We start from the raw sequence: 20,282 nt of genomic DNA, 5'->3' as shown, positions 1-20,282 counted from the left end.
GGCATAGTGCCTGGGTAATTGGAGGAGTGCATGGGTTGTGACTGGCTCATTGCATGACCACAGGGGTAGTGTCTGGGTGACTGGAGGAGTACCTGGGTAGTACCTGAGTACATGCATGAATGCATGGAAAGTGGCTGCATGATTGGAGGAGTGCGTGGGTGGTCCCTGAGTGATTGGCTGAGTGCATGGGTAGTGTTTGAGAGAATGGATGAGTGCATGTCCAGTGTCTGATGGAATGTATGAGTGCAATAGTAGTGCCTAAGAGATTGGAGGACTGAAGGGGGAGAGCTTGAGTGATTGCATGAGTGCATGGGTAGTTTTTAAAAGAATAGATGTGCAATAGTAGTGCCTGAGTGATTGGATGAGTGCATGGGTAAATCCTAAGTGCATGAATGAGTGCATGAGTAGTGTTTGGGTGATTGTCATAGTCATAGTCAACAATAGCTTTATTCGGTTAAAATTTTAAAACCATCAAAGCATACGACGAAATTTTAAATAGCAAATAGTTACAGTTACAATAATCTACAAAATCCATTCAAACAAAACCAAATGACACAATTAACAATATTTCATAAATAATTAATCGAACAATATAATTGGCGAACAATCACAATAAAAAGTATGTCAGCCCAGAATTTATTCAATTTTTACATCTTCCTAAAACCAAAATTAATAGATTAGTCCACATTCTCCAACTGTCAAACAAAATTAAAAATGAGGGAGGGACCCGAAGAACTACACCCGGTTTCTGCATCTAATAGCCCCTGTAATGTAGCTGGCTACCCCAAAACATACCAATGGGGAACCTAGCATTTGCAAATAAACCAGTGCAGGCCTCACTTGCTCAAAATGACAGTTCTTAAAAATAGGGCAAATAAATTTCTTACGCTGCAAGATATAAAATTTACAAAAGAAAACCATATGCAGCGTGGTTTGTTCTGAGGTGTTATCACAGGGACAGGGGCCCAGAGAGCCCTCTTTAAAGAAACCCTCCAGGGGAGCATGCCATGTTTGAACCTTGTCAGCAAAATCAGATGGAATGGTTTGTTTATATAGGTCAAGTATGGCTGAATCTCTCTGCCAATACTTAACATGACAAACCTCCTGACTGTCGGCTTACCCATTTCCCCGCCTTCCCTCAGTAGCATTGCCCTACACACGAACTGGGACTTAAAGGCTTTTATCTCTAGTTTACTCATCGCGCTTGGTTTATCGAAAAAATCGAGGTAGCCAAGCGACTCCAAATTAGATTTGATGTATCGCAGCCAAGGGATACACATGGCTTTGTCAAGAGACTAACAATCTTGAATGAGAATTTGGTTAAGGTTTGGGGGATGCTGTGCCCAAACTCTCACCCAGCCTAATATTGGGGCCACAGAAATTTGATCAGTGAGGTAACCTACCCCCAAATCTTCATGAATATTAAAAATAGGAGCAGATGTGGGAAGAGACAACAATTTCCAAAAAAAGGCATTTTCTACTGTTTGAATCTCTGTCGAAGCCTTATAACCCCAAACCTCACTGCCATACAGGGCCATAGGCACGCACTTGGCGTTATATATTATCATAATCGCGGGCAGGGGTTTACAGCCCAACCGTTTTGCAAAGCCCAACAGGGCTCCTGTGGCCCTGGCAAGAATATTCTTTTTCTGGGCACGTTGCATAACCCAGGTTCTCCTATCATCAAAGATGATCCCCAAATATGGGAAGGTCTGCACTTTAGTAAGCTCCTGTCCATTACAGAAGAATTTAGCCTTTTTGGCCCCCCCCCACAGCCGATTGACATGGAGTGGGATTTTTTAAAATTTATTAATAAATCTAAGGAAACCATAAAATCATTAAATCCATTTAAAAGGACTTGTAGGCCTCTCGCAGTTCTTGCCAACAAAACCGTATCGTCAGCATACAATAACGCGAGAATCAATTTTATGCCGGGTCTGGGTATATCTTTACTAGACGAAGTTAAAACATCACCCAAGTTATTGATGTAGAGCGAGAAAAGCAGGGGAGCAAGAATGCACCCCTGCCTTACCCCTCGCGTCACCTGCCAAGCTTCTGACAGATTCCCGTCATCACTGTAGCGGACGACAGCGGAGGTATTCTCGTGAATAAGTGCCAAAAAGGCAATCAACACCGGGTCAAGCCCAATACTACTAGGGAGGCCCATAATTTTTGGTGATTAACAAGGTCAAAAGCGGTAGACAAATCCATAAACGCTAGGTGTAAAACCCCCTGCTTAGCGACCGTGTACTTCCCAATTATAAGATGTAAATTGAGGCATTGACCCACAGTGCCCCTTCCTTTTCTAAACCCATATTGTAGGTCCGAGATAATGGATTTGTCCTCCAGCCAAGTTGTTAATCTAGCGAGAACCACTTTACCCATTATCTTCATAGCGGAATCCAAAAGAGAGATAGGCCGATAACATGCCGGATCCTCTCTTGAGCCTTTTTTGAATAATGGCACTATCACTGCTTTACCCCAAGAACTGGGAGCACCCACCTTAGATACGGCGTTAAAAACAGAAGTTAAAAGCTTCGCCCAATACCTTGAATCTTCCTTATAAAGGTCGGCGGGAACACCGTCCGGACCTGGTGCTTTGCCAATAGCCATTGACTCAATAGCATCCTGGACTTCGGCCTCATTAAAATAAAATTTCGAGGCCTGATTAATGTCCCCATAGTTTACTGGATTATGATGAGAAATTTCAGAATAGAGACCACTGAAGTGAGCCACCCATTTATCTGGAGGAATAAGACAATCTTTGTTTGTGTTCTCCAAATCATTAAAAAGTGGACTATTAATCACTCTCCAGAATTGGGTACTGTTTTTTAAAACACTAGCTTCTGACAATTCCTCCCAAGCCATATTTTTTAGTTGGGTTTTCCTTGCCTTTATTGCTTTTTTATAGGACCTTCTTGCCTCCACAATCTTACTTGCGTTTTTCCCACTCTCTTTTAATGCCGATAAAAGAGCACAGTGCGCACTAGAGCATGCTTGGTCAAACCAGTTTTTAAACTTTTTAGGCCTTGGTTTCCCATGGTGGGTTAGGTTAACCACAACCTGTTTTGTTATTCTCTCAAAGGCACCAAGGACTTCCACTGGTTTGGACTCTATTGCCAAGCATAAACTTAAATCCACCATATTACTATGATACAAATTCTCAAGGAAATCAATCGGGGTAATGACGTCCCATCTCAAACGTCTACCCTGATTAATAGGGACCAAGTTTAAATTAGAAATGGCAGACAGAGGACTTGACCTAGTCACAGCATTTATGTTGATTTCCATAGACAGAGTATTATGATCACTTAAGGCATTTGGAGTGACACAAAAAGAACCTATCAGATCCTTCAAAAGACAAGAAATAAAAATGTAATCAATAGTGCTGTAATGGCCCTGACCAGTAAATGTAGGGACAGGAGATAAGGAATCTTGTACAGGAGCAACTAAATGAAAGGCAGATACAATACTCTCTAGGAACATCCCACCCTTAGAGTGTTCAAAGTGGGGTTCCTCTTGAGCGCAAAAATCATGATTAAAATTTCCAAAACAATTGAGTTGACATACATGAATGTTAAAATCGCCAAAAAGTAACAAAAAATAAGGTGTAACATTATTTGCATCAAACTCATCCAGGAAAGTGAACAGTGCTTTTAAATGCTCCACTTCATGCAACCTAGTGAATGAGTTATAAAAATTCACAACTAACAATGACGGGAGATTGGCACTTTCTAATTTAACCGCCAGTATGCTTGGAGAACTGGTCACTACAAGTTCTGTGCTATACAGTAACTTGAGGCTAAATAATAACAGGAGACCGCCCCGAGGTCTCCCCGATGAGGAGGACACAGCGTATTTATTAAAAGACTGATACCCATCCAAGTAATAAGGATCTTTCGCCTCCCACGTCTCTTGAAGAGCAATTATATGGAAAGTAGAAAGAAAAGACTTCCAACTTGAATCACCTCTTTTCGATCTCAAGCCAGCAATGTTCCATGACAAAGTCATGATCTTATTTATTGATGACGTTACCCCCCCAACCCCCTCTCTTGTGACACAACATTCTCTGAATTTAGTGAGCGACGATGAAAATCCCCAACCTCACCAATTACGGGAACCGTGACAATTGCATTACTAAATAAACCAGGAGGAGCCAATACACTCTCTTCTACTTGGACAATCTCAGTGGTTATCTGATTGGTACCATCACCATAAGCTGCCTTTGGGGATAGAAAACTATCACCAGAACCATAAAGGTCGATATTACGTTCAGCAGTCGTCACAGGCACATATTCTCCAGAGGAAGGCAGTCTAAGATCATTGTGAGGGGCCTGAGTACGTGCTACACTGAGTCAGTCATTGACATCTAGAGAACTAAGGACCTCATATCTGTTACTAAGAGCCAATATCATACTCGCAGGGACAAAATGAGGGATATGTCCACTGTTTCCAATTGACCCCTGAATGTAAGGTGGATAAAAAAAAACCAAAGGGAGAATATTGACGTAATCCTGATGTAATCTAAACGACCCTGCCTGGCTAAAAATATTGGCTACCAAATCGGGAGAACTAAAGCTCACTACAACACAGTCACCCTTCAGTGTCTTATTAGACTTCCCAACCCAAGGAACCCTTCTAACCATCTTAAAACATTCAAAAAGGTGACTCCCCAGAACTGTCTTTCCTGCCAAAAAGTGGAGGGCTTTATTTTTTAAAGAAGACCAGTGCTCTTCCCTCCCGTCACTAGGAATCGGAACATTTGCCAAAATGACAGTATACGGGCAGGCCTCCGGTGGCAAATGCAAAGGACGTTCCCTAGATGGCTGCACAGGAAGCGGGACTTAGTCTCCCTGACGTGTCCCTAGGCCTCAGATTAGCACCACCAATGGAACCTACAAGAGCTGAAGGTGGATTAATGGGACCTACAACAGTGGGCATCATAGACTCAGCTAAGTCGGAAACTCTGGTTACTACTCCACTTAAAGGGAGCCTCTCGGGTGAATTACGCCTTGGCAATAATGCTTCCTGACCCGCTATGTGCCGTTCAATTAGAGTGAGTCTATCATCAATTTTATTAAGTCTGTTCATAACTGGCAACAAAGTTGCTCTCAGTCGCTCGTCCATAAGCTGTAGTAAATCGGCCAGCTTAACTCCAGTAGTAATTGTGATCCCCTGATCAATATTTTCGTTCAGCCCATGGGGATTATCTGCCAAGGCCTGGGTGACCACTGTGCCTTCCTGGGAAACTAACCCATAAGCGGACTCTAAGTTCCTGGGTTGTTTAGCTTGTTGACAGCTTCCTTTAGGGCCTTTAATCGCTTTTCTTTTACCCTTAACTAATTTAGTAGTAGCAACAGGGAGGGCACGTGACTGCCTAGTACGAGTGGCTGGCGGAGAGAGAAGGGGCCTAGGGGTATTTTCAGAAATTGGAGGGATAGCAAAACCAATTTCTGACACAGACTCCACGGAGACAGAACAACCAGCCTGTCCATCGCCTGAACCTGAAAAAGAATCACCCGATCGATTAACAAGGTAAGGCAGGGATAATGGCTCCAAAGAAAGCCTTCGCTCCACCATTTCAATTTCTCTAGTAACAGCTGTTTCAGCTTTTTTCAGGTAAGCGTCTAATGTCCCCATACCTCCCATTACAGCACACTTATTGTTACTTTTAGCCATGACAGCAACGAATGGCACACAGCGAGAATGAGCGCAGCGTTCCAAAACTAGAACAAAGGCAACCACTTTGGGCCCATGCAGAAACTTGCGTGATAATAAGCACCTCCCAGGCACCTAATGTGCTATACTAACGAGACTTAACTCACGACGTCCTGAGCCAAACAACACAGATCTCACAGTACAGTAACAAGTCAATTGCTCCAAACAAAGTATCAAACCTCGAGCAGTAAGGGGGGCGGCCCAGCGCAGCGGCAGAAGACAAGTATATATCGGGGCGTCAACCAATGGGCAGGTAGGTGGGTGGAAGGCCAGCTGGTGTAGCGCACGGACTCCTGGGAACTGGAGTCCCGTGCAGAGGCCCGTCTCCCAACAGCAACTGCTCCGGCCGTAAACGAAATGGACACAGCCCCTCCTGGGACAGCAGCAACACGAAGCACCTGAAGCAACCAAGTACGAAGCGGGACCCGCGCCAGCGGGTTCCGCGAGGTCCTTTATACAAAGAATGTAATTGATGGCAGGTGGGCGGGTGGAAGGCCAGCTGGTGTAGCGCACGGACTCCTGGGAACTGGAGTCCCGTGCAGAGGCCCGTCTCCCAACAGCAACTGCTCCGGCCGTAAACGAAATGGACCCAGCCCCTCCTGGGACAGCAGCAATACGAAGTACCTGAAGCAACCAAGTACGAAGCGGGACCCGCGCCAGCGGGTTCCGTGAGGTCCTTTATACAAAGAGTGTCGTTGATGGCAGGTGGGCGGGTGGAAGGCCAGATGGTGTAACGCACAGACTCCTGGGAACTGGAGTCCCGTGCAGAGGCCCGTCTCCCAACAGCAACTGCTCCGGCCGTAAACGAAATGGACACAGCCCCTCCTGGGACAGCAGCAACACGAAGCACCTGAAGCAACCAAGTACGAAGCGGGACCCGCGCCAGCGGGTTCCGCGAGGTCCTTTATACAAAGAATGTAATTGATGTCAGGTGGGCGGGTGGAAGGCCAGCTGGTGTAGCGCACGGATTCCTGGGAACTGGAGTCCCGTGCAGAGTCCCGTCTCCCAACAGCAACTGCTCCGGCCGTAAACGAAATGGACACAGCCCCTCCTGGGACAGCAGCAACACGAAGCACCTGAAGCAACCAAGTACGAAGCGGGTGATTGGCTGAGTGCATGGGTAGTGGCTGAGTGCACGGATGAGTGCATGGGTAGTGTTTGAGGGAATGGACAATTTCAGCAGAAGTGCCTGAGTGATTGTTTCAGTGCATTGATAGAGCCTGAGTGCATGAATGAGTGCATGGGTAGTGTCTGGGTGATTGGAGCAGTACATGCATAGTGCTTGAGTACATGAAACAATGCATAGGTAGAGACTGAGAGCATGGATGAGTGCTTGGGTAGTACCTGGGTGATTGGAGGAGTGCTTGGGTAGTCCCTGAGTGCATGGAGGAGTGCATGTGTAGTTTTGAGGGAATGGATGAGTGCAAGAGTAGTGTCTGAGTGATTAAATGAGTGCATGGGTAGAGTCTGAGTACATCGAATAGTGCATGGGTTTGGCTTGAGGGAATGGAGAAGTACAAAAAGACTGCCGGAGTGATTGGATGACTGCAGGCGTAGTGCTTGGGTAATTTGAGGAGTGCATAGCCTGTGACTGGCTGATTGCATGACTGCAGGGGTAGTGTCTGGGTGATTGGAGGAGTGCATGGGTAGTGCCTGAGCGCATGGGAAGTGCCTGCATGATTGGAGGAGTGCATGGGTAGTGCAGGAGTGATTGGATGAGTGTATGGGTAGTCTTTGAGAGAATTGATGAGTGCATGGCTAGTGTCTGAGGGAATGGATGTGTGCAATAGTAGTGCCTGGGGGATTGGACGAGTGTATGGGTAGTGCCTGGGTGATTCGAGGAGTGCATGGGTAGTGCCTGAGTATATGGATGAGTACATGGGTAGTGTTTGAGGGAATGGATGAGTGCAATAGTAGTAACTGAGTTATTAAATGAGTGCATGGATAGAGCCTGAGTGCATGGATTAGTGAATGGATACTGCAAGGGTGAATGAAGGAATGCATGGGTAGTACCTGAGTGCATGGATGAGTGCATGGCTAGTGTTTGAGGGAATGAATGCGTGCAATAGTAGTGCCTGAGTGATTGGAGGACTGCGTGGGTACTGCCTGAGTGATTGGATGAGGGCATGGGTAGAGCCAGACTGCATGGATGAGTGCATGAGTAGTGCCTGCATGGTTGGAGGAGCGCAAAGATAGTGCCTAGGTGAATGCATGAGTGCAGGGGTTATGTCTGGGTCTTTGGAGGAGTGCATGAGTAATGTCTTGCTGATTGCATGAGTGCAAGAGTAATGTCTGGGTGGTTGCATGACTGTAATGGTAGTGCCTTGGTGATTGGAAAAGTGCATAAGTAGTGCCAGGATGATTTCTTAAGTGCATGGGTAATGGCTGGATGATTGGATGAGTGCATAGCTAATGCCTGGGTGATTGCATGAGTGCAAGAGTAATGTCTGGGTGGTTACATGAGTGTAGTGGCAGTTCCTGGGTGATTGGAGGAGTGTAGGTGTAGTGCCTCGGTGATTGGAGCAGCACATAGCTACTGCATTGGTGATTTCATGAGTGCAGGGGTAATGTCTGGGGATTAGAGGAGTGCATAGGTAATTGCTGGGTAATTGCAAGAGTGTAGGGGTAATGTTTAGCTGATTGCATGAGTGCAGACGTAGTGCCTGGGTGATTTTATAAGTGCATGGTGATTTCCCTGGATAATTGTATGAGTACAGGGGTAGTGCCTAGGTTATTGGAAGGGTGCAAGGGTAGTACCTGAGTGATTGAAGGAGTACATGGATGGTGCATGGCTGATTGGAGGAGAGCATGGGTAATGCCTAGGTGCATCGAGGAGTGTATCAGTAGTGCCTGTGTGATTGCATGAGTGCATAGGTAGTGCCTGGATGATCTTTTAAGTGCACAGGTACTGGCTGGATGATTGGAGGAGTGCATGGATAGTGCTTGGATGATTGCAGCAGTGGAAGAGTACTGCCTGGGTTATTCTATGAGTGCATAGCTAGTGTCTGGGTAATTCCATGAGTGCAAAAGTAATGTCTGGGTGGCTGCATGAGTGTAGTGGTAGTTCCTGGATGATTGCAGGAGTGCATAAGTAGTGTCTGGGTGATTGCAGGAGTGCAAGGGTCGTGCCTGGGTGATTGAAGCAGTGCATAGCTAATGCAATGGTGATTCCATGACTGCAGGGGTAATGCCTGGGGGATTAGAGGAGTACATAGGTAATGCCTGGGTAATTGCATGAGTGTAGGGGTAATGTTTAACTGATTGCATGAGTGTAGAGGCAGTGCCTGGGTGATTTTATAAATGAATGGGTATTGCCTGGGTAATTGTATGAGTACAGGGGTAGTGCCTGGGTGATTGGATGAGTGCACGGGTAGTGACTGGGTGATTGATTGAGTGCATGGATAGTGCATGGCTGATTGGAGGAGTGCATGGGTAATGCCCAGGTGCATCGAGGAGTGCATCAGCAGTGCCTGTGTGATTGCATGAGTGCATAGGTAGTGCCTGGATGATTTTATAAGTGCATGGGTACTGCCTGAGTGATTTGAAGGACTGCATGGGTAATACCTAGGTGATTGCATTAGTACAGGGGTACTGTCTGGGTCATTGGAGGAGTGCACGGGTAATGTCTAAGTGATTACATGAGTGCAGGATTAATGTGTAGGTAATTGGAGGGGTGAATGGGTAATGCCTAAGTGATTGCATGAGTGTAGGAGTAATGTCTAGATGATTAAATGAGTGTAGGAGTAGTGCCTGGGTGATTGGAAGAGTGCAAGGTTAGTGCCTGGGTGATTGAAGGAGTGCTTGGGTAATGCATGGATGATTGTATGAATGCAGGGATAATGTGCGAGTGTTTGGAGGAGTGCATGAGTAATGCCTGAGTCATTGCATGACTTCAGGGGTAATGTCTGAGTAATTGCATGAGTGCAAGGGTAATGTCTGGGGGTTAGAGAAATGCATAGGTAATGCCTGGGTAATTGCATGAGTGTAGGGGTAATGTCTTGCTGATTGCATGAGTGTAGGGGTAGTGCCTGCGTGATTGGAGGAGTGCATAGGTAGTGTGTGGGTGATTTTATAAGTTCAAGGATTCTGGCTGGGTGATTGGAGTAGTACAGGGGTAGCGCCTGGGTGATTAGAGGAGTGCATAGGTAGTGCCTGGGTGATTTTATAAGTGCATGTGTACTGCCTGAGTGATTGAAGGAGTTCATATTTAATGACTAGGTGATTGCATCCGTGCAGGGGTAATGACTTGGTATTTGGAGGAGTGCATGAGTAATGTGTGGGTGATTGCATGAGTGCAGGGGTAATGTCCAGGTGGTTGCATGAGTGTAGTGGTAGTGCCTGGATGATTGGAGTAGTGCATAGTTCGTGTCTGGGTGACTTTCTAAGTGCATGGTACTGGCTGAGTGATTAGAAGAGTGCATAGATACTGCCTGGGTGATTGCAAGAGTGCAGGGGTCGTGTCTGGGTGATTGCATGAGTGCAGGGGTAAGGTTTGGGGGATTGGAGAAGTGTATAGGTAATACCTGGGTGATTGCAAGAGTGTATGGGTTATGTCTAGCTGATTGCATGAGTGTACAGGTAGTACCTGCATGACTGGAGGAGTACATAGGTAGTGCCTGGGTGATATTATAGGTGTATTGGTACTGGCTAAGTGATTGGAGAAGTACATGGATAGTGCCTGGGTAATTGGAGGAATGTGGGAATAGTGTCTAACTATATAGATGAGTGCATGGGTATTGTTTGAAAAAGTGCAGTAAAAGTGACTGTAAACATTAGTTCACATTATCATGCTTATTACATTATTTCATCTTACCTTTTTTACTAAGGAAGATACAAAACTCAGTGGAACTATGTTGCAGTAGTTTTGTTGTAAACTGAATTTAAAATCTTTTCAAACTTTACCATTACCGTCTGTAAAAAAAGAAGAAAACTGTTATTACATATAATATTATAGTTTTAAGAACACAACATAATTTTAGAATTACATAACATATTTAGTTTCCCTTTTTTGCTGTTCTCAGATTCTACTGAATTTCACCTTACACAGTGATTTCAATGTAGATCAGCATACAAGAGCGGGGAAAAGAAAACAGTCAATGAGATTGTAAAAACAAATACAAATCTGCGTTGAAAATATTTACATTATTCCATTATTCTCCTGTACATCCCAAACAGATCCCTACGCTCTGAGAAAAAACATCTAGCTATAATTCCCAGAGTGCATCGAGCCCGGAGTGGGGGACGTCTTTTTTCCCTCATTGCGGCTAAAGGCTGGAATCAGCTCCCAGATCATATCCGACTTGAGACCAATCAGCTCATTTTTCGCAAACAACTGAAGACCCTGCTGTTCTCCGGAATTGTCTGATTGCTTGATTGTCTGGCGGCTTGTCTCTAGCGCTGGGAGGCCTATGATAGCCATGCGCTCTATAAGTACTATTCATTCATTCATTCATTCATTCATTCATTCATTCACAACAAGTCTAGTCAAGTCAACAACAACTTTATTCGATTGCTGTTTTAGACAATCATAAAAGCACATGAAAAGAGCACACAGTTCATTACACAAATTAAAATACAAGAAGAAAAGGTATTATATACAGTTCATTTTAAAATTTAAAATTAATAATAATCTTTCTGACCTCAGTGCTTAGATTACCATACATTTCCTTAGACAAAGTATTTTCTCTAAGAATGTTACTATCCTACATACGCTTTGTTCATTGTCCAGGAACTGTAATACAATGAACGCCGGGCAGCATTGTCAAATCCTCAGCGATTTTAAAATTGAGAGGATCAATACTTTCCTTAATTCAGTGTAAAATCTGCAGAATAGGACAACATGTATAGTGGACTGTACTGAAAGATTATCGCAAGGACACAGTTGCATTTCTTGGGCCCAGTCATTCATTTTCGGAAAACTAACAAGTCTGTGGAAGACCCCCAGCTAAATCTGGTCAAATAAAAGCTGTCATAGGCACCCGGTAAAAATATTATATAGGGTTGTATACTAAAAGTAGTTAAAATCAACTGATCATGCTGGACGGTGGGTTTTGTAAACTCTGCCGACATTCTTATAGTGTTCAATAACAGGAGACCCTCTTTTTTTAACTCCTTTCTCGTAATCATCTGAGTAGAACTTGGATCAGTAAAATATTCTATGTAGCCTAGATCACACATAAAATCTCGACCATTCCTTATCCAAGGGATCTTTAGGGCCCCTTCCAATTTCAAACTATCCATTAAAATATCTCTATTTAGCTTTGTCTCTGTTTTTGTCCAGATCCTATGCCATAAAAGAATAGGCTCCATTTTTATTAGATCAGAGATGAAAGGTAGGCCCAACTCAGCATGACAAACATACGAAGAAGTGCTATTTGATACAGACAGAATGTATCTTAGGAAAGAGTTTTCCACCCTTTGTAACGGGTGCACATCAGCAAAACCCCACACCCATGCCCCGTACATCGCGGTAGAGATACACTTTGCTTTGCAGATCCGAATAAGCTCTACTGGTGGCCTCCTGCCCAGTTTTTTTAGAGAAGTTGGCAAGGGCAGTTGTTGTCCTTAAAAACGCTAATTCTTTTGCTGAAACAGCTTGGACCCAGGAATCGTTTTGGTCAAAGTATTCCAAGACACGAGAATCTCTTTGTATCCCCCATCTTCTGTCCTTCCATAAACATATCCCTGCACCTCTGGCTACCATGGCTACACCTCATTATAAAGGTCTTTGAAGTGTTCACTCTCAGACCAAGATTACTCATAAACTTGGAAAAACTATCTAAAACCCTCTGGAGACCTATTTGCGTGTGAGACATCAATACCGCGTCATCAGCATACAGGAGGGCAGGTATCGGACGTCCCGCTATTTGGGTGAAATCTTGGCTATCTTTAAGCAGCGCCTCTCCCAAACCATTGATATAAATATTAAAAAGAAAAGGGGCAAGGACACATCCCTGCCTGACCCCCCTCCTTATTGGAAATGAGGCAGAGCGTTCACCGCTCAAGCCACAAAGCCCGCGCACCTTGGCACCACTATATAGGCTTCTAAGTAAGTGGATAATTTGTGTGTCCACCCCCATAGCTTCTAGGATCTTCCAGAGCTTGCTGTGCCTCACAGAATCAAAAGCTGCGGTGAGATCCACAAAAGCTAAAAACAGCCTCTCCTTCTTCGCCTGCGTGTATTTCCCCACTAAAATAGCTAAATTCAGACTCTGATCGATCGTCCCTAAACCCTAGCAAAAACCATATTGTAAGTCAGATAGGACCTTATTGTCCTCAGCCCAATCATGTAGGCGTTCTAAGATTATTCGGCCCACTACTTTAGTCAGGGAGCCCAATAATTAAATGGGCCTATAGCATCTAGAATCCTGATGGTCTCACATCTTAAAGATTGGGTCGATAACAGATTCCACCCAGGTTGCTAAAAAGGGGCACGACAGCTAGCAATAATTACCTGGGTGATAATTGGCCCTCATAAAGTTGTATTTAACTTGAACAAGTCTACAGGTACCCCGTCCGACCCAGGGGCCTTTCCAGCCTGACTTGCAGATATTGCCAGATTCACTTCCTCCAAAGTAAACTGAAGATCCGAATAATAAGCCAGGGGATCCAAATTGGCTTCCCCTTGGTTAATATTAACCGGCACATCAAGGTTTTCCTCACCGTTATATACCCTAGAGAAGTGGTTATTCCATTTGTCCTCAATTGTAGCAATTTCAATTATTGGACCACCTCCAGAGGTCAGAAAGGGTGCTTTTACTGCTTTCCAGAATGCCAAACTATCTTTCAATAGAGAGGCTTTATGCAGGACATCCCAAGCCTCATTTCTCAGAAAAGTTTTCTTTTCCGAGAGTGCTAGCCTGTATTCCCTTCTTGTCTGCCTCACAACATTTGAGTTTCTAGGTGTCTTATGTAATTCATATTTTAAATTGGTGTAATATCGAGTACACTTAGAGTCAACATCCCTGAGATTTATCTTTGTTTCGATTCTGAACAAATAATGCATCCCTTATAGCACTTGAAATTGAATGAAAAGCGAGTAGAATACTGTCTGGGGCAGCTGTGTCACTCAAGCATGTCTCAAAGGCAGATTGACACTTTTCTATCACTTGCTTAGTTATCACTAATGGATCTACCATCGACCAGCGCAAAGTGTAGCCATTTGTCCTATCAATTGTTATGTTTGCTAACGCCTGGTCAGCTTTATCATGTCTACCAAGTTTACTTGTCGGTAGTAGGACAGAAAGACACAGTGGAAAATGATCACTCAGTGAGTTGTTGACTATAGAAAAAGAGTGAAGGCTACACGCATGGCTATTTGACACTAATATATAATCTATGGTAGAACATAGACCTCTGCCATTGAAGGTATGGGACATGGGGGCAAGTGTCGCACATAGTTCATTTCCAAAACCCAAATCAAGACTGAAAACTATTTCATTAAATAACTCCCCCAGAGTAGTGGGTCGAAAGTGGGAATTACTAATCCCTTCTTCATTTACGAATCCACATGATTTGCCATTAATATTAGGGCACTGAGCATAATTAACCCCCCCAAGATTAGCATAGTGTCTTTCATATTGCCATTACACACAGATTTCAAGTCCCTGCCCATTTTTTTTACTACAGCCCTACTACAGCCCCAACTTTATCCCCGGAGATATTATTATAAAAATTTGCCAATGCAATACAATTCTTTGTGTCTACCTGGATTATAATCAACTGTTAAAATGTTTCCTCTCTGAACATCTCTACCTTATTTGTTTTCAGCCTACTTGATATATAGGTACAGAGCCTGCCCTTTGCCCTTCTACTTGACCCCTCAATGGCTGGAGTATGATATGTTCTAAATCCATTAATATGGGTTATTTCCTTAGCCCACGTTTCCTGGAAACATAATATATCAAAGTTTAATACAAAATCGCACCATATAGGGTTGTTCAGCTTGGAGCGTAGTCCAGAGATGTTCCAGGAGACAAGGTTACAAAGTGCTATGTCACTATTACTTGAGGAACTAGTTATTGTTGCCTTACTGACTAATTAGCCATCATTATTGGGAGGTGCCTGGACTGGGATTGTGTATTTGAGGGATTCAGGTAAGACAAAGCAAAAACCAAAGGAAATGATGGACGGAGTGTTGAACATTGCAAGCACTCACCCCCAGTTAACTGATCTGGGTTTAATCCATCACCGTTCTTTAGCCCACTCTGCCACCCCAGTTCAGACATGGCCATATGCAAATCAGTCTGACCCTGTGCCTCATGGGAACAGTCCAGCCCGAACTGCCAAGCCATGTCTTCCCTGGACCGGAAACAAGCTTCCTAGGACCGGTTTCTGGCATTTCAGCCGTCTTCAGCCAGGCTTGCTTGAATCCAGTGGCAAAGTAAGCAAGGTAAGACACCCAGAGTCGACTTAATTGTGCCTGTGTCCTCGTCCCCCTGGTCAATGGGGACTGAAGAGGACAGATGGTTACCTATAACTATGTGGACCTGGCCTGAGTTAGTTTCCTGCTTGTGAGCATTAACACCCCGATATCCATGTGGGCTAAACTTATAATTTGAGGAGGGAAGACTCAAAAAAATCAGTCAGTCTATATCTTCTAACGGATTCAAAGTATCATAGCGGTTGCTTACTGGGATGGCGTACCTAGGTTGTCTGTTCCCTGGGAATCTCTCCTCCACAGAAGTTTACCATGGAGCTCTAGGGGGTTGATAAAAATATCCCAGTGGTAGTATGTTTATGCCCTGAGTCATTACAGTCCGATTACCAGCCCTGTCAAGACTTGACTGCACCAAATCTGGGGACCTAAAGGTTAAAACTACACAGTCACCAGCTACAGATTTTGTTGCTTTGCCAACCCAGCCGATTCTTCGAGCCATTTTGAATTCTAAGAAGAGCGTGCTAGATATGCCAGTCCTTGAGCTCAATAAATGTAGTGACTTGTTCCTCAATGTTGACAAGTGTTCGAAGGCATTGGGTGATAAAGAAGGGACATTTGCCAGTACAACCGTATAAGGGGTTGCTTCTGGCGGTAGATGCACATTCGGACTCAAGTTGGAAAAGTCTCCCTGAATAAACCTCCGATGGTCCTGTGTGTTTCTAGATCCCCCCCATCCCCTATATGTAGGGGTGGGCGGAATTTGCTATATTAACTTTCGCAAATTATCGCGAAAATGCTGAAAATCTCCGTAAACACGCCGGAAATATCGCGAAGACGCGGAAGTTTTTTTCCCGCTTGTTTGCGGTATTTTTTGCATGATCGCGGGTCGCCAACTTACCCATGCGGTTGCTCGCGGGCGCGGCCATCTTGTTTTCACTTGTCCCGCCCTCTCGCGATGCTTACTTCCTGTTCCGGGTCGCGCGATGCATGTTCGCGCCCGTTCGCGGTCGATATTTCCTGTTCGCGACCGCTTTTACTTGATCGCGTTGCTTTTTGCTTGCTCGGGAGAAAATATCGCGCGAACTTGCGCACGTGGTCGCAATGGGCGCGGCCATCTTGTTTTTCACTCTATTGCATGGTTCTGGGGCCTGATTTTGAATCCTCCCAAAATCTTTTCAATCCTTTGTTTATAGCCACTTGTTTTGGATCTTTATTACTTATTCTTTCTCTAACTATTTTCCTGCCTCTATATTTTTGGTTTTTGTCTACTTTTTTGTTGATTTCTAGCTTCTTTTTCTCTTTCTATTGCCTGCTATTTATTTCCTTTACTCCTTTATTTATTTTACCTTTAGTTTCCCGCCCCGTCCCCAGAACCATGTCCAAGGGTAGGGCTGTTCGCCGGCGCAGCAGGAGCCGCGACCGCCTTTCTTGTGGAAGGCGGCGGCCACAAGGGGTGCAGGCACGGGCCTTATTTGGGGAGGTGGAGTTGGCTGCACTAATTTTCTTTGTGCGGCGTCCGGGAGCGTCGGCAGCGGTAGGGGAAGGTGCGCCGGGCAGTGTCACGCTTCTCTGGTGTTCGGCGCACCCAGGCGCAGCTGACGCACCGGTGATCCGACATCTTGGACCGTGAGCAGGACCTGCTGGGAGTGGAGGTCCCGGGGCTTGGTGAGTACCTATTTAATTATTACTACTTTGTGTCTGTTCTTCTGCTCTGTGTTATATATTGCTAATATCTTTTTTTTCTTCCAACCAGCTATAATGTTGCTGCTTACATTCCAGGTTAATTACGTTTAAAAGTCTGTGATTTTTTTGACACAGGTGCTCTTCTGCGCTACTACTAATCTTACTTGTTTGCAGCTTTGCGTTTGCGCTTGCTTAGCGTGATTCTTTACGAGTTTATTTTAGAGAAATTAAGTTACGTAATGCTACAGTGACTCTAGTCCACTCCTTACTTTGTCCTGTCACTAATAGATAGGGGCAGATTGATACTTCGGTTTAGGTACTTTGTATGAGCTTCTAATTTGTTAGTGGTATGCGTGATGCCCCCTCACTCAGTTACGTGACGTGCTGGTAGTACGGCTGTCTTTATTAGAACCTTTTCTAGTTTGTTCAATGAGTGGTGGTAGGCTTAGCAGTTACTTAGCACTAGCAGATCAGCATCAATCAATCAAACCCAAATTTGGTGTATACAAAACATGTAGTCATGTTCATGTGTCCTCCATGATTTGACCATATGCATTGTTGATCAATACAGTGGAAATGCATACTTAATGTACAATTGGCATGCCTGGAATAGGTGGGCTAGGTTGGGTGGTACGTTTTACTTAGGCTTAGTTGTAACTTGGTATTCTGGAATCAGAATGGAAGACTGGATTACTGTTGATAAATAGTAACTTAAGTAGTCGAACTGCGAATCCCCCGATATTACTTGTTGACCAGATGAGATCGGTCAATTTAGTTATTGCAATTGTTGTTTACATAAGTGTTTTTTGACCGTTGTTGAAAAATATTGTATTTGTTTGACACCATCCATCAATGTTTGTCTCTTTCTTATATCTTTCCTGTTCATCAGCACCCAGGGGCAGACCGACAGGGGCTGGGCAGTTGGCGGGACACACAGAACACCACCAGGAGGACACCGCTGAGGGCTCCTCTGCTGGCCCCAGTAAGTCTTCTTGTTTTTAATAATATTTCTTATTCCATAACTTGTACTGCCCCATATTTTTCCCGAACTATTGTTTGTTTCCAAATGCTATTTTGTTACTACCAATTATCCTTCGAACTGTACGGTTTCAAAAATCTTATCCCTGCCTCCGCTATGATGACTTTGAGTACTACTACTACTACATACTATCAGTCTGTCTGTACTGTAGTAGCTAGTCTCGAGCCATTGAGTCCAATCCGTTGGGTCGTTGTCTTGTTCTACTTTTGCTCTTATAGATCTTGACGCTTTGAAAATTCACAGCAACAGCCCTACCAGATTTATTACTATTTTGATACGATACCCTATAGGACATACTACTGTTGTAGGGATCTTGCACATACACAGACATTTGCACCAGAAAATAGGATGTTGGTGATGGTATGTTGGACCTTCCTTGCACACCTCAATCAGAAATTCCGCACCCACCACAATTCCACTGCTTGACTATAGTACTGTCTTGTCATAACTATTAGGTCTCGGAACCCAGAACATAACACACCCAACCTCTCAGTCGTGGAAGCAATTCACATGCACACCCTTACTTTAATTTGCTCACTCGTGTAAGTTAGTCCACACCAAATACCACCAAGTCTATGTAAGTTCAAAATGTTTATTTCAATTTGAGAAGGTCGGTACACTGTTTTCTTATAAATGCAGCACCAACCGGAAAATCAATAACATTAAAACAATATACATTGTTACACTTATACAGTTGGGAATTAAATCATGATAACTGAACAGTGGTGGAAGGCAGCACCACCATCCCATAGCAATTTAGTTTATATAAATTCATAAATGAAGATGTGAGTGAAGGGACCCCTCACCTTAGAAGAACCTAGTACTGGTAGTTGTTGTATCATTCAGAAGCTCTGGTTCGTAGAAGGGAATCTCGCGTCTGTAATGCGAAAAATGAAATGGTGTGCGTTAGTATATTGCAACTTGCAAGCATTTCTCAGCCGTGCCAAAAAGTGTAGCATTTTATGGATAAGCAATATGGACTAACAGTAACAGTAGTACACCAGTACTTCCTAAAAAAGTGGCTTGTTAATGTTTGTTGACCGCTTGTACGCAGCGCGTAGACTAGACAGTAGCAGAGTGAGGCAGGTCATGTGGGCTCAAAGGTGTCTTAAGCTGCAAGGTAAAGGTAACGTCACATGTGCAAAAATAAAAGACACAAAGGTAAAATGGTAGCATGGCTAGGGCTAATTAAGCAAAGGCTACAATGATCATATATAACTATTAGTGTCTACTCTACTACTACCTGATTTGTACTAGTGATGTATGTTAGTATTAACACATTTTTCAACCTTGCTACTCATCAATAGGGGGGAGGTGTATATGACGCCTAATAAATGTGTAATGTTTTCTAGGCGCACTACCGACCACCATTGCCGGGGCCAGCGAAGGCGACGCAGAGGGCGAGGATGCGGCAGTTGCTGCAGATAGCAACGGAGCGGTAGGGGGAGTGGCAGCACCAGTGGCAGGCGGTGGTAAGTTAGATTCATAATCCTTAACTATTGTTGAACTTGATAGTACACTCACTGCAAGGGTGTACTGTATGTATATGTATACTGTACTGTTGAGACTTAGGGCCCCATTAGGATGGCGGGCGTATTGCCACCGCTGGGCCAGCGATATTCACCGCCGACACCACAGGGGCAAACCTCCCGCCATCCCTGTAGAAAAGAGTCAGACCCCCCATATGTCGACCAGGCGGAAATGGGTTCAATATGGCGGTGGTGTCTCTCTGAACAGACCGCCAGCCATATAATCTGCATTTTGGAATGCCTTTGCGTGGCGGCATTGCCATCCGCCACGGAAAGGCATGCAGACATTGCAGAGTATGCTTGGGGGCCCCCATGGAGGGTACCTACCTATGCTTTGGTACCCCCCTGCCTTTCAAAGCAAAGCGTGACAGGCTCCGTGCGGGGCCCATCATGTTGTTCTTGGAAAAGCAGCACAACACGTATTTTTAGCATTGCTTTCGGCGCCGCCAACCAGAATGTAAAAAAAACAGGATGCGCCCGCCACTGTGCCGGGCGCATCATCCTAATTAATTGTCCCCACGGGACCCCCACCCTTTTTAGCTTGAGGATGGCTGGCAGATAAAGTCTGCCCGCCATGCGATGTCGTAAGTAAGTATGAGTTGTTGGGGACGTTTGAAGAGTGAACTAGAAGACTAGAATCCCTTTAATTTGCATAGGAGCGGGAGTATTGAGTAACCAATGGCCTCATCTATCTGATTTCAACTCCGCTTTGAAAGTTTTATGGAGAAGAGCACCTGGTGCACTGTTCAACTAAAAAGTGAAAGACGGGTGGAAGTAAGAAGGACGGGCGAGATTTAAAATGTTATATACTACTGTGCTTTATAGTTCTACTCTACCATGCCACTATGTGTATAAATAATTAACTTGTCTTACTGTTTTTATAAGAGTATATTTTACAACTGTCTTGTTTTTTTCTTTTTGATACACAGCTACT

This window comes from Triturus cristatus, chromosome 9, assembly GCF_964204655.1.
Source record: "Triturus cristatus chromosome 9, aTriCri1.1, whole genome shotgun sequence".
NCBI classification, from domain to species: Eukaryota; Metazoa; Chordata; class Amphibia; order Caudata; family Salamandridae; genus Triturus; species Triturus cristatus.
Note: the sequence above shows the minus strand (reverse complement) of the source record.